Source organism: Phasianus colchicus, chromosome 1 (assembly GCF_987193195.1).
Source record: "Phasianus colchicus chromosome 1, bPhaCol1.hap1.1, whole genome shotgun sequence".
Lineage (NCBI taxonomy): Eukaryota > Metazoa > Chordata > Aves > Galliformes > Phasianidae > Phasianus > Phasianus colchicus.
In genome coordinates, this window is record NC_143436.1 from 120585370 (window position 1) to 120599998 (window position 14629).

General features: G+C 39.0%; 1 protein-coding gene across 2 annotated transcripts in view; it reads left to right on the forward strand.

Moving 5' to 3' along the window:
* SMPX (small muscle protein X-linked) overlaps positions 1-14629 on the forward strand; it is a 45313-nt gene extending 30684 nt beyond the window's left edge. The window contains exon 6 of one of the 2 annotated variants that reach the window (XM_090124629.1): positions 14355-14629. The gene's annotated coding sequence lies outside the window, so the exon portion shown is untranslated. The remainder of the gene's footprint in view (positions 1-14354) is intronic. The other variant, XM_090124626.1, reaches the window with a different exon arrangement.

The window sequence follows — 14629 nt, forward strand, 5'->3', positions numbered from 1 at the left end:
GAAGGGAGGCAGGGCCTGTAGGGCCATGTGCCTTCTATGGGCACTGTGCTTGTTCCATACAGAACTATAATAACAATTGTTATTATTATTTTGACTATCAGTAAGTTTTTTGTCCTTATGACAAAGGCACCTGGGCATGTCTTGCCATGACTCTTTCTCTTTCTAGAAAATCTGTAGGAGCTAAAATGTTATTTCTGTCCCCTCCTCAATAGTAATGCACATGAGCAGTGTGTCCTGCTGCTTCTTCAGCAATGAGAAGTGCTATAGTGTGAAAGGCTCTTTTCTGAAAGTCATTTTTCTGTCAGTCATTTTTTCTGCCTGTGCTTTGTAGGTTTGTCATTAATAAAGGCTATTTTTTTCAAAGCATTTATTTTTAATGCAGATTGGGATTTTTCCTGTGTTTCTTATGTTATGATTCTACTGTAGAACATTGCTCAAAGCATTAATACTTTGAATCTAGGGGCTTTACACAGTGATAGTATATTTTATTTCATTATTTCATTTCATTTTATTTATTCTATTTTCTTTATTTTACTTTAAGTTATTTTTCTTATATTATCTAATTTCCCTTCCCTTCCCTTCCCTTCCCTTCCCTTCCCTTCCCTTCCCTTTCCCTTCCCTTTCCCTTTCCCTTTCCCTTTCCCTTTCCCTTTCCCTTTCCCTTTCCCTTTCCCTTTCCCTTTCCCTTTCCCTTTCCCTTTCCCTTTCCCTTTCCCTTTCCCTTTCCCTTTCCCTTTCCCTTTCCCTTTCCCTTCCCTTCCCTTTCCCTTCCCTTTCCCTTTCCCTTTCCCTTCCCTTTCCCTTTCCCTTTCCCTTTCCCTTTCCCTTTCCCTTTCCCTTTCCCTTTCCCTTTCCCTTTCCCTTTCCCTTTCCCTTTCCCTTTCCCTTTCCCTTTCCCTTTCCCTTTCCCTTTCCCTTTCCCTTTCCCTTTCCGCTTTGCTTTTGCTTTGCTTTGCTGTAAAGAAAGAGAAAGTATTGTTGCTGAGAGACTGACCACAGTCAAAATAGTTATGTAAATAATGCGTTGTGACCAGTAACTCCCACAGGCAACTAGAGGGCAGACTTCTAAAACAGTTCAAGCTCTGTAAGATGCAGATAGGTACCTCGTGAACTTCCCAAAAATATTAATTGCGTGACTCATAAAGATTTTGCATCTTCAACTGGCTAAATACTTTCAAAATACTGTACTGATATGGCTCAGCCTATTACATAAAAATAATATTCTTGCTATTTGTCACCAGCCAAGCAGTTGGTATTCTAGAACTGCTAATTATTACACCCAGTATAACTGAGTTCCCATTTCCTTATCCTTCCCTTTGTCTCAGAGCGGTTGTGTTCATTAATTGTGTCTTATTGTATAGAATGAATCACCCCAGACTGGAGAGGGCATTTTTATTACAGACGAGTATTGTTTAGCATCTGAATAGGGCTTTGCTTCTGACCCATTCACTGTAGGATGTTTTAAAGAGACCTTTGCAATGGCAGAGAAAAACGAAGAGAAGCAAACCCTCACAGCCAAATCACCAAGAAGCAAATGAAATGCTGAGAAAACCTCTGTCTCTCTCTCTCTCTATATATATTTATCACAGTCTGACGGAGGTGGGACATACCATATGATTATTAGAGTTTGGAACTGTCAGAATGAACCTTGAAGGACAGTATTTATATATTTGGCATGAGACACCTGAATGGAAGCTGGAGATCACTAGAGCAAGAGACTGAGATGAGGTGGGGACTGTGGGGCTGGTATGGAAACGCAAGTTTTATGTTATTCTGCAAAGCTGGGTCCTGCCCTCAGCTGTGTAAGAGTACAAGAACAGCTGTGGTTAAGCCATACAAAAGAGTTTAAAAAGAAAGTACTTCTCCCCTGACTAGCAAGACTGTCTCCTGCAAGTTCTCAATGGTGGGATTGCTGAACAGGAATTAAGGTTGGGAGTTTCACAGGCCTGAAAATGTTGGCCCTTAGAAACCCATTGCAAGGAGCTGCAACATCATCCAGGCAGGCTGCCGGGCAGCCACTGTGGGGGCTGATAAGAAACTGCCCAGATCAGTCATGCTCAATGTTCCGTACTGCACTAGGAGAATTGCTGGAAGCAAGATGTTTCCATAAAAAGTTACACTTCCAAAGCATAAACCTTTCCCAGCGGAGAAATGTTCCAGAAAATATTGGACCAGTTTGATGCTTGGCATAATCTAAGGTATAAATGCTCACTGCATTTTAAATAAACGTTTGCAGCTTCAGCCCATGCTAATGCTCAAATAACAAATCAAGCAAACTCCAGTTTTTCTCCATAATTATCCAACCTAATAATTCTCTTGTCATCTTCCCCTTTCTCTTCACTGAAAGAAGAAAGTCTGTGCTTGCAGTACACAAAGATGGTGTTTGCTTCTAGTTTCATTGCCTGGAATTAGAAATTCATAAACAGTCGTGATATAAATACATATAGCTTTAATCCCAAATTACATATGTACAAATGGCATTAAAATTCAATTACCTTCAGGACACACATGATCAGACTTCATTTTGCAAAAACATTTTTTTAAAGTATTCTTTTCTAAAACCAGCATGAAATGCATAGTTTCTTCAGTGACAAATGAAAGACAAAATTTGTCTTGCCAAGGTTCAAACACATGGCCTTTGAAAGTCTAATGAGTTAACTTCTAATGCTTAGACCTTTTCCCTCAAACACTCAAGTTCCATGGGAGGTGGAAAGTATTTGTGATGAAATATGAATGGCAGAGCACTGGAGGATATGTGAATTCTGGAGAATAGTGAAATAAAAATGTTCAGAGAAGGTGCAAGTGTGGTAGGAACTGAAAAGTCAGGAAGTATGGAAGCTGAGGGTGACTGTTTATGGGTTCACTGGTGCAGATGAATTAACATCCTGACTGTACACTTGAAGTACAGCTGAAAGAAAATTTGATACCTATGTCTTAAGTTTTGGATACAAATAAGCACGATTAGGCTTTGCGTTCAGTCTCATCTGATTAACTGATACCTACAAGAGTCCTTTATCAACTTAATATTATTTTAATATGCAGTTTTTATCATGTAGTTTCTCAATCATTTTCGAAAAATCAGCTCCACAGATGTAATCAGGCATCAGTGGCACTTCAGACGTGTCATTAATGGGGACATCTGCTTGTGGGCTTGACAGGTATCTTCCCTGCAACTCTACTACTCCCACAAAACAAAAATTTACAATCTCTTGCTTACAAATTTTTATTTTAAAAATACAAGTGAGTTGTTGCTTTTGGATTAATGAGAAAGATTTGTACATAATTTAAACTAAACATTTAATATGGAGAGTTAACACCGAATGAAGCACGAGTGTAAAGGAAGTCTGAGGCAAGTACCTCCCTCTAGAAATTCTGTAGTGTATTAATACAACTTATTCAAAAGTCATTTTTCATCATTTAATTACATAGCACAATTATGCCTGTTAGTGTTTAGAGTGTTCATGAAACAGCACGATCTTGAAGCTAATAGCTCATCCACACAAATACTTATATTGCAGTGCTTGACTATGTTAAGACTGCTGAAAAGATTTAGCTGGAAGAATCATTACTATCGCATAAAAGTGTCAGTAAAAATAAAATCACCTTTCTTCAAATTTCAGTCTACCCCAAATCAACCATTTTTCAAAAAATATAAAATAAAATGGAGTGGCTTGAATTTTCAAAGCACAGAACATCTGAGGATTTTCAATTTCCTGAGAAAGGATCAAAGTTTTTAAGCTAAATCAAGCACTTTCCATGAGAAGCTTTGTTTAACTTGTTGGACTTCTAGTTTCCTGCCCACTCTGAAATAGCAGAATAATTACATCTGAAATAAGTATTTCTACAACTTTCCGTGCCAATAAATGAGCAGCGTGGTCTTTATGCTGTGCTGAAAATGGCACTGATCATGCAGTGCCATTGATGCTGCAGGCTTGGTGCAAACAAGGGCTGTTAAGATTTTTGCAAAATGTCATAGACCAAGCTACCAACTGAGGATTTCCAAGGCTGCAAGATGTCCTCCTTCAGTGGCTGGCCTGCGTAACTGTTCATGGCTCACTCTAAGATGTGAGCCTGGCCCTGTCACGTATTTTCATACACTGGCAGGGGTGATGCTATGACTGAAGTGAATGGGGCTGCCAAGAGAGCAGGCAGCAAAGTTTTGCAAAATGCTCTTGGACCCATGGCTTATTCTGCCTTTCATGGCATGAGAGGGTTTTTTCCCTAGGTACTGTAGTGCTTGTGGTGGGATATCTCATGACCTTCCTGGAATCCCAGGAATTCTGCATTTTAGCTTTATATTTTCCCATGTTAAACCAAGGTTACAGAGAGCAATACCAGTCGCCATGTCCTTGCCTCTTGTACTTCACCCTCAGACACCCGTGAGACATTTACCCTCTGTTATCTCTGTGGTTGGTGACCAAGAGCTGACTGCAGGGAGTCTTTGCAGTGAGAGCACTCACCACCATATACATTTTCTCCTAGCTGGAAAGTTTGCTTTCAGAGACACATCCTGGTTGGCAAATCCCAGTAATGCAATTAACTCTCAGTAGGTGCATTTCATTTTACAACAGCGAGTGCCTCCTTACAGTGCCTTCATCATTTTCAGTGCATACACACACACACACACAAAGTCCTGCTGTTTCTGATAGCACTGCTTTTCTTTTAATTTTTTATGAAATTTGTTTCTTATTACTGCTTTTTAAATCTTACCAATCGTTATTTTATTTCTAATAATGCTTAGCCTGTCCCCTTCTGTACATATGTTCATCCCGTAAACATCATGATTACCAGCCTAATTATTTTTTTTTCTCATTAGGACATAGCAACATCTTTTTTATTTTCACAGTGCACCTCCACCCAGGTACATTTCTACTGTCTAATTTTCACCCTATGCCTGAAAGCTGATAAGTGGTTTTGGCTATCATAGGGGAAATCAATAGGATTTGTAGCATCTCAGAGGAGGTAATAAGTACTTTGCAGCATTGGCTCTTAGGCCTTTATCTCCTTGCTGATGAATTTTCTGTACAACAGTTCCTGAACTTTCTTTCTTTTTGTAAGGTTTTATCTTGAGAATCTAAGTTACTATTACATGGAATGAAAATAAATTAAAACTGGACTGTACTGGAAATCCCTTTCTAATCTCAGTGCCATATTTTTACTGTTTAATGCATGTAAGTCATGTGGTTTCATTAACAGACTGTTTGGGCATACTTGCTAATACAATCAGGATGATACCTTAAAAAGGAGACCAAGTCCTTGAGCAATCCCACAAGGAGAATTCAAATGGTTTTTAAAGAGAAGGTGGTTTAGGCGGATGAGAACAACTTAATATGAACTCAGAAAAGAGTTTCCTCCCTATATTGATTAGTAATTACAAAGGACAATAATTATAGACACACACCCGCACAAGCATAACAGGACTTAGTAAAGTACCCCAGAGGAGAAGTTGTATTTTCCCTTCAGAAGGTAATAATTACAAAGGTAGTAAGTACCATAACATAGTTCTCATTAACAGATAGAAAGAGCTATTGCAGTTTCTCATCAGTAGTTTTAAACAGTTTTTATTATATACTGTTTGATCTTTGCTTCCCATTAAAAATCATAATGACCTCAATAGACTCCCAAAGCAATTGAAGATGAGTCTGCAAAATCTTTTTATAGGGATGACACTTTATAAGAATTAGGAAGGTAAGCATTAATGAAAAGCAGAAAATTAAAATGGAAACCTGAATTTAATGTGAGGTAAACATATGCCACAACCAGTGTGCTTCCAGACATGTAAACTATGCAGAGAAAGTGTGAATAGTAACTTTGGAGAAAGTCACAGAAGCAGTAGTAAAATAACAGAAAGTGTATCAGAATTTGTATGTTTTCTTTGTACTACTCTTTTGGAAACAATCCGTAAGGACTCAGTTTCTATGAGCTATTTGGATATGAGACACTACAAGATACGCTTTCCCAGTTTTAAGAAACTGTTGATTTTCATCCCTAAAACCAGCACATTTGTAGCAATAAATACATTGTAGCGAATCAATAAGCTAAAAAAATCTTCTTCATCTAAATGATAATAACTAACGGGCCATAATGTATTGTTATATGTGAGTTTCTGACCTGAGCCAAGAGATCAAGCAGAAGAAAAAACAAAAAGAGACTGATAAGGCTGAGGAGAAGGGAGAAAATTTTGTAATACATTTTCAGGGTCCATGGAGTATAATGTTTGTCACAGATTACAAATCCAAAACTTTCTGAAGTAGTATTAATCAGGAAGAAGGGACGTTTGTTATTAGGAAGATGTCCTTTCTTTTCCACTGGAAATGCTGAAATCTGATTTGTTTGTTTGCTTCACTTTTGCAAGTGATACTAGTTGCAACACATTGGTCTGTTAGGAACTATATGTAATATCATTTGCATCATCTGCATTTTGTTTTTGATTATCAAGAAAAACAGAAAAACAATATAACTCATATCAAGAATCATGGCTTTATGGGCATCAGGTCTTTTCAAAGATCCAAAATTTTGAATTATTATACTTTCAGGAAAAAAACAGAAATATTTCAGTTTTCCTTTTTTTTCCAAGGAAACAATCAGCGTTTGTTTCTAGGGGATCTTCCCTAGAAATATCCTGGGAGGTGAGGGCAACCTGGTGATTTCCAGGTGTGGGGTGGGTTACCTACCCCAAAGATTCTCAGTCTGGACATGGAATCAAAGAGTGCTGAGGGCTCTACTTACAGAGCTCCTTGACTTACTGCAAATCTGTAGCAAGGAGTTTGGAGATGCCAGATGCCTGTATGAGCCCAGGATTTCTAGATGCGTGTAAGAGCACTGAAGTCCTTAGACAGAGTTCCTAAATGTGGAACCCTGCCCTGCAAAACTTGGCTTGGATCTCTGAGAGCTGCCACCTCTGTTTGTTTTTCCAGTTCTTTGTAGGGAGGAAGGCTTAAGGAAAACGTAACGTGAGAAAAACTTCAAGATATTATACTCTAAGCAGCAACTAGACTTCTTTACATTCTATACAACAGATATTTTTTACCTTTCCAAAGCAAATGATCAGGTATTCAGTAAGCACAAAAGTCTATGAAGTCTACTGGTCTCTGGAGGACTAATTTGCCATTAGTTGTCAGTGAATTAATTTGAGATTGGAAGTAGTGATCAATGCTAGAAGTAGATGATCTTTAAGGTCCCTTCCAGTGCAAGCCATTCCATGACTCTGTAATCACATAACAACAGTAAAATCTGTAATTTTTGTTGAAACCTACAATCTCTCATGTTATCTTATTCATACACGTGAAAAGATTGGCTCATCTCTAAGAACAGATGTTATTCAAAAGGAAAAAAAAATCATAATACGTTTTTCAGGTGTGAGATCTATTCCTCAATTACCAGCTGCAGGCATCTTCTCATCTTGAGAAGGCAACAGTGCAGCTGGTTACCTTGAAGCTGCTTCAACCAGCTTCCACCAGGAGTCCATGCACAAACCTCACCATGAATAATACATCTATGAATGTTCACGTTCTCTTTTTCATGCATATTAACTCACTGTGAACCACTTGCTTAATTCAGCTGCTGTGCCCAAGTAGTTACAATCTTCAAATAACTAAGAGGACAGCATAGCAACCAAGCACAGTTTCATACAACTACGCAGAGCCAAAAATCTTCCAAAGAGCTTCCAACACATGCTGTTATCTAATCTTTTTTACCACTCAAACTATTACAGCAGTCATTAGTTCAGTGCAGTGCCATTCTTCTTAATTATGTAATGTCAGCTGAGTGCCCAATTTATACATTTCAAGATTGTTATGTTCTATATTTGGCAGGAGGTAAACTTGCTGCCCTAACATATTGATCTGAAAGACCTCCGTTTGATAGCTGTCATTTCAGAGCCACCACACTGAATTGCCTCTCCTTTGCAAGCTTCTTTGCTGACTAAGCTTTGTGTTAATGTAAGGAGCAAGATGTTATACACTACGGCAGCATATAGGGAGTGAATTGGGTCAGAACTCTCCTTAGTTCCCCATGTCATACTGCCTAAAGATAGCTGTAAGTTAGTTTGAAGAACAACATATGCATGAGAAAATGCACATATGTCTTTCAGTAAATGCCATGATAAAGATAAGAAAAAGTTGTCATAAAAATGATGATTTTTGTATTTCAGCATTTGTTTCTGACATTATTTGTCAGATAAACCTCAAAAAAAAAAAAAAAATCTGACTTTTTTTTGTACTGAAACTCTGTGTATTTGTGTGAATCTGTTTTTCAGCTGCATTCCTATGCATTTCAATTTACTATAGGTAAGAAGCCAAAACATAAGAGAAGGAATCAAAAAATAGGAGAAACTATTTAATCTTTTCAATATTTCACAGAATAGTAGGCTCACAGGATGACTGGTGTAAGAAGAGACCTCTTAGTCCATCTAGGCCAACACCTGGTCAGGCAGGGACACCCAGAGCAGGCTGTCCAAGGCCACGTCCAGAAAAGATGTGTGAGAGGAAATGTATTTGAGAAGTTTTAGGAGATATCTTCAAGTATGTGAGAGCTGCTACTTTTTCCTGACCAGAAACATAAGAAATATGCTGAAATAATTTGAAAAAAAAAAAAATAATAATCCAAACATAGAAGAAGTAAAACATGGTTTAATTTAAAGTAAATCTTTTAATTGAGTCAATCAGCTATCACTGGGGGGAATTCAAAGGATGAAGCTCTCTTTGCTACCTGAATGGTCTTTCTTATCCCTATCACAGTTCTAGTATGTTCACTTTGAGCACATTTAACTTCCTACTGCTTCTTCCTCTGCTTGTGCAGACAGTAATTCCAGACATGATATCAATGTTAAAGCAGTGGAACAGGAGAAGATGATCTCAGCAAGTGGTGCCCGCTAACGGGAAGTGAGAGCAGTTGAATTAAAGCAGATCTCTTTGAACTTGAGATTACTATCTCAGGAAGCACAAGGCCTTCACCAATAGGGAAACAGAATTAGGGAGTCAAAGGAGACAGTCCACTTTTATTTCACATTCCACACACCTTTTTGCAGAAGCTTTTCCTTTTGAAGATCAGTGTGTTGGAATTCTAGGTTAAATCTGCTCCAGACTAAGAAAAGTTCATGACCTCTTCCCCTTCTTATCTTACTGAAATTGATACCCTTTTCATTCCCAGAGTGCTTATTCACTGGGAATGCCCAGATGTCACTTAAAAGTTGTGGGAGCAAAAGTCTCTCCTGGGTCTCCTAACTCCGTAGGAAGTCATTATCATTATTTTGCACTTGAAGAGACACTTTTTACCTTTTTAACCAAAGTTTTCCTGTGCAAAACTTTCTCAAGCATCCATGCCTGTTGTCAATCTCTGTATAGCCAGGGTATGTAATTAATGTTTTCCGATGATTATAGACTTTAAAGTTTGCATGTTTAAAACCACGTTTCACTGTTTGGTGAAACATTATTCTAAAGAAAAGATGCAGTTCTCCCACTGTAACCACCCTGTCCCCTTCCAAATGGAGGACTTTTTGCTGCCTTCTTAAACGTTGCATGTACGACTGTGACAGTGGTGAGTAAGAGATCTATAAATGGGTTCTGGTGAGGAGTAAACATCATGTGGTCGTTCACTTTGGAAGCTTGCTGAGTGGGAGGCATTTACTGAACCTTTGTGCACTTGCTATAATCACTGATTTTCTATGAAGTGCTAATGCTATATGCCTGTTTTCTCCTTTGTGAGGGCACTTATTACAAAACCAGCTGCCTTATCAGAATTTTAGGGTTAAATATATAGGGCTGTAAGCTGTTTGGATAAAGAGAAATTTTACTTAGCCATCTGGTGATTCGTGTACAGTCTTTAATTATATAATATTAGCACTGAACGTGGTGATTTTGTTGCATGTATGGAGGTACAGACAACATCTAGATTAATTTCTTATTTCTTCTTTCAACTAACATGTTGTAGAAGAACAGAAAATACTGACAGTTTGGGATTATTGGTGCTTTTTTTTTTTTAAATAAATCTTTCATCTGCTTGCAGTTCACCTCTTTGGGCACATTTACAGTAGGGAAAAAAAAAAAGGAGATGCAACATTAAAAATTGTTGTTTTTTTTTTTTTAAAGTGAGATTTTGAAACTCATGGATTTATTTATTTAGATTTATTTTAGAAGTTTCCTTTATGTTGAACAAACACATAAACTAAATAATCTCTTACATTAAAATAGCCATCACTTTTTTCCCCTTTGTTTAGAAAACTCAGGAACCTAGCTTTTTTTTGCTATAGAAGCTAACTGTGGCATCTCATTGACTGTAATCAGAGCCCTGCAGATTCTCAAAATGGGAAAGAAGAACGGCTTGAGGACTGGAAAAAAGCTAATTCTGTGATTCAGGAAAGCTTCTAAGCTTAAATCTTAATCATGACAACATTTAAGCTTGCATTTTCTGTCAAGTACATACCTTTCTGTTTTCTTTAAAATGCAGTGTTGTTCAACAGAATAAGGTTGAAGTGGCAAAAGAGGCACTAATAGATAAGCTGCAGCAGCTGAAAGAATAACCAGAGAACATAACTGTGAGGATTTTTAATGTACCATAAGCAACCTATTTTTGAGTTTGTGGACTCCCGTTGATGTCTGGAGGAGTTTGAGCTCTAAAAATAACGTGCCTTTGGGATCTGGGAGAGAGAACTGTAGCTGGCCAGAAGGAGGTCTGAGTGGATTGAAGCATCATGGGGAGATAATAGAGGGTCCACTGACTGCAATTATAAGCAACCAGAGAGCGGGAAGTACACTTGAGAGAAAGATAATATTATTAGCAGGTGTTAAAATAGCACTACTTGCAAGCAGTGTGCTTTATACCAAATTCAAGAAGAAGAATTGGGCTTTATTTTCCTCTGCATCTGAGCTCTCTGGTAAGGCTTACCATGACACTTTGGTTGGTCCTGCATTTGGATTGTAAGTAACAGGGTCCTGGTGGCTGTATTAATTTTTTGCTCCTCTTGTTAATTAATGAGTCTTCATAGAATCATAGAATGGCTTAGGTTGCAGAATTGCCACCCACTAGATGAGGCTGCCCAGGGCCCCATCCAACCTAGTCTTGAATGCCTCTAGGAATGGTTCCTTCTGGGATATGGCCTCCTAGACAACTGGTTTTCTCTGGATTAAGTCTGCTATATCTCTGTTGTGACTGGGAGGACTGGAGATAACAGACCTTTTGGTGAATGTTCTGCCTAATGAGAGTCCTGTGCCACTGGGGAAGTAGAGAAACATGTGTTCAGTTCTATGTGATATGATGCCAGCTGCGACACTTAAACCTTGAGGTCATCAAAGTATTAAGTGATATTAACATGGATTTCAGCAAGAGACAGGTATCAAATATCTGGGAGCAATGAGGGGAAAAACTGGGGAAGGACAAGGGAGTACTTGAAGAAATTGAGCATGCAGCTGAAAATAACCCAAGCAGCTGATTATTTGCAGGTTTAGTCACACAATAATATGGCAAATTACACTTTGTTGTTTTAGTTTGTAAATGCACTGACATACCCACAGAGAAGCAGGGGCAAATAAGGATCTTTCACCTCATCCACAAAACCACCCTGACCCTCACAACAGAGGGACAAGCTCTCCTGAGACCATAAGCCATGCCCAAACTCATTGGCTGGCTGAAGCTGGAGGGCACCCCTAGAGATCACCTGTCCTGACCCCTGCTTGGTGCACAGGCAGCCCCTGCAGGTCTCTGAGGGCTGGGTGCACCGAAGATGGACACCCAGGCCTGTCCAACTCCAAGGGTGAAGACTACATAGCCTCTATGGGCAACCTGCTCCAGTGTTAGAGAGCTGTTACATTAAAAAGGTTCATTTTCCTGTCTACATGATATTTCATGTATTCCAATTTCTGTCGATTACTTCCTATCCTGTCACTGGGCACCACTAGTGAAAGTTGGGCTGTATTTTTTTCATACCTGCATCAAGATCCCCGAAGGCTGGATCTCTTGGTGCGTACAGCACAGAACAGTTGCTATAATGGGCTCAGGAAGTAAGGAAAGGCTAAACTACTTGGTGACTAAGGTAGGGAAAGATGAGCATGGAGTTCCTACGCAGGGCAGATGTCTCCTGCAGGATGGCACTTGAAGGAAGTACAAACTTAACCATGAATCTGCTAGAAAGGTATATAAAAAAAAGCACATAAGCTATAAAAGAGGACGCTGAGTTACAGCTGTCACTCACTCTTGAACCTGCCCACAATATATTTAGAAACAGCCTGACACTGTTCTCTTTAAGTGGAAAGATCTGAAAACATTCGTGCCACCAAGTGCTGAATTATATTTCTTTGTGCCCACTGTGCTGAGCACACCGGTGCTAATAGATACCCTCTATTCTGAGCCCAGGCATGAGCATTTGCATTTAATCATAGCTAGTAATGTTTTATCCACCCACCACTGCAAAACAGTCACCTTGTGATATTCAGGAACAGGCACAGAACAGTTTGAAAGAGAATACTCAACTGAAACATAAGAGAGTGTGTGTAGGCAGGCAGTAATTATACAGGACAGGATTACACGTGCATGCGTATCCTGGGGAGCCATCAAATACAGCTTCAAGGTTTGATTTTGTTTTTGAGATCAGAAGTACAAAAAATTACCTGATTGTGGGGAAGTTTTAGCTGAAGCAGACTAGTACACTGCATCACTGAGTCAGTTTAAGACTTGATTAAGCTTGATTGTTAATGGCCAAAGATCATGCTAGTAGCACTGTTTTTTGTTGTTTGTTTGTTTTTTATCTCTTTCCTTTGGACAATAACTCCTTCTCCCTTTTTCAACTCCAGTTATTTTTCTTTAGACTTCTTTATTCAAAACTTACCAACATTTCCAAGGAGTTCATGTAAGGGTTTTCTGAACAGCACCTCTTTTCTCCATCAGTGTCTTCTCAAAGCTAAGTAGTTTGAGTCTTTCGAATGTCCCTCCAATATTTGTTCAAATGCGTACAGCCCCAACACAAAGTGTAGCAAACCCTGTTTAAATGACATATTGTGAAATACAGAAGGTTGCCATTTTTTCACCATGATGTGGCTTTTTCTTTACTTTCTGAGCATTCAATACAGGTTCACTAATTTAAGAAAATTAAAAAAAAAGATATAGAGATATTTCTTCACACCAAATACTTAAATCCTATTTCATTAAACATCTGCTCTAAGAAAGTTAATGTCTTGAAAAACTGAAAGATATTTTCAAACCCCTTTCCTCAGTATTGAGGCTGTCTGGAACCACTGATGTAATGGCAACCTCCAATACCCCAGTAAGAGAACAGGATTCAATCCTATGCTGTTTCAAATTAGCTGTGACATTGCAGGAAAGAATCACTGCAGATGGGTCAATGGAAATTACTTATCATTCCACAGACAGCAGCTAACACCCCCTTACACTGCTTAACATAATAAATAAATTAACACTGATGGGATATATACAACAGACACTACTGTGCTGCTGCATCGAGTGTACTGTATCAAAAGTTTTATCCATGGAATGGAATGCCTCTCCTATGAGGAAAGGCTGAGAGAGCTGGGGCTGTTCGCCCTGGAGAAGAGAAAGCTGCAAGGTAACCTGATAGAGGCCTTTCAGTATCTAAAGGGGAACTACAGGAAAGAAGGGGACGGATTCTTTAGTAGGGGTTGTGGTGACAGAACAAGGTGAAATGGCTTCAACTTCAGAGAGTAAATCTAGGCTGGTTATAAGGAAAAAAATCTTATACAGTGAGGGAGGTGAGGCACTGGAACGGACTGTCTAGTCGATACGGTTGATGTCCCATCCCTTGAGACTTTCAAGGTGAGGCTGGGTAAGGCTCTGATCTAGCTGTGCATCTTCCTGTTCATTGCAGGGGAGTTGGATTAGATGGCCTTCGGGAGGTCCCTTTCAACTCTAAGGATTCTATGATTCTACCGTGTTCAGTAATGGTTGATCCTGAAAATTAAAGCAGAAACAGGATCTGTGCCACAGTCCTGCTGCTGTATTGTGCCACTGGACTTGCAGCTTGTGCCTGCTGGAATAGCACTGGGACTTCCCTGGGACAAGTTGTAGTGCTGGGGCAGTGGAGAGGGACAAGGGATGCAGGTACCCTTACTGAGGGCAAAACTCAACGCTTTAAGAGTTTATGAACTTTTGAGAGAGTCATGAAGTTTCATCAGATGGATTCTTGGATAGTGGGTGGAAAAAGCTAGTGGATCAAGATTCGTTTCATACCCACTCTCTATTCCCCGAGCTCAGGTGTAAACAAGTACACTGCAGGTGCTGGCAATATACTCCCCCTTACAACTTGCAAGTACTTCTCTGCATTCTCTTGAAACATCTGTTAGATCACTGATAAATTATTAATTTCTGGTCTTGTATTTGTTATGCAGGTCTGACAAGAAACCAAACGGATTCCATGAATGGATATCATCTGAAACATTTTATATATTTGTATGAAGACTGAACTTCCTAATTCTGCAACACTCCATGGGAAGCATCTTCTTTGTACATTTATATCAACACTTTCTTCTTGTCCACTTTGCTTAACACAGAAAAGTACTGATGAAATAAGAGAGCACAGAAACTAATGAGAAATATGTATATATTCAGGAATGATTTAATCTGAGATCAGGGAATAGAATATTTAGAAGTTTGAGAAAAAGTG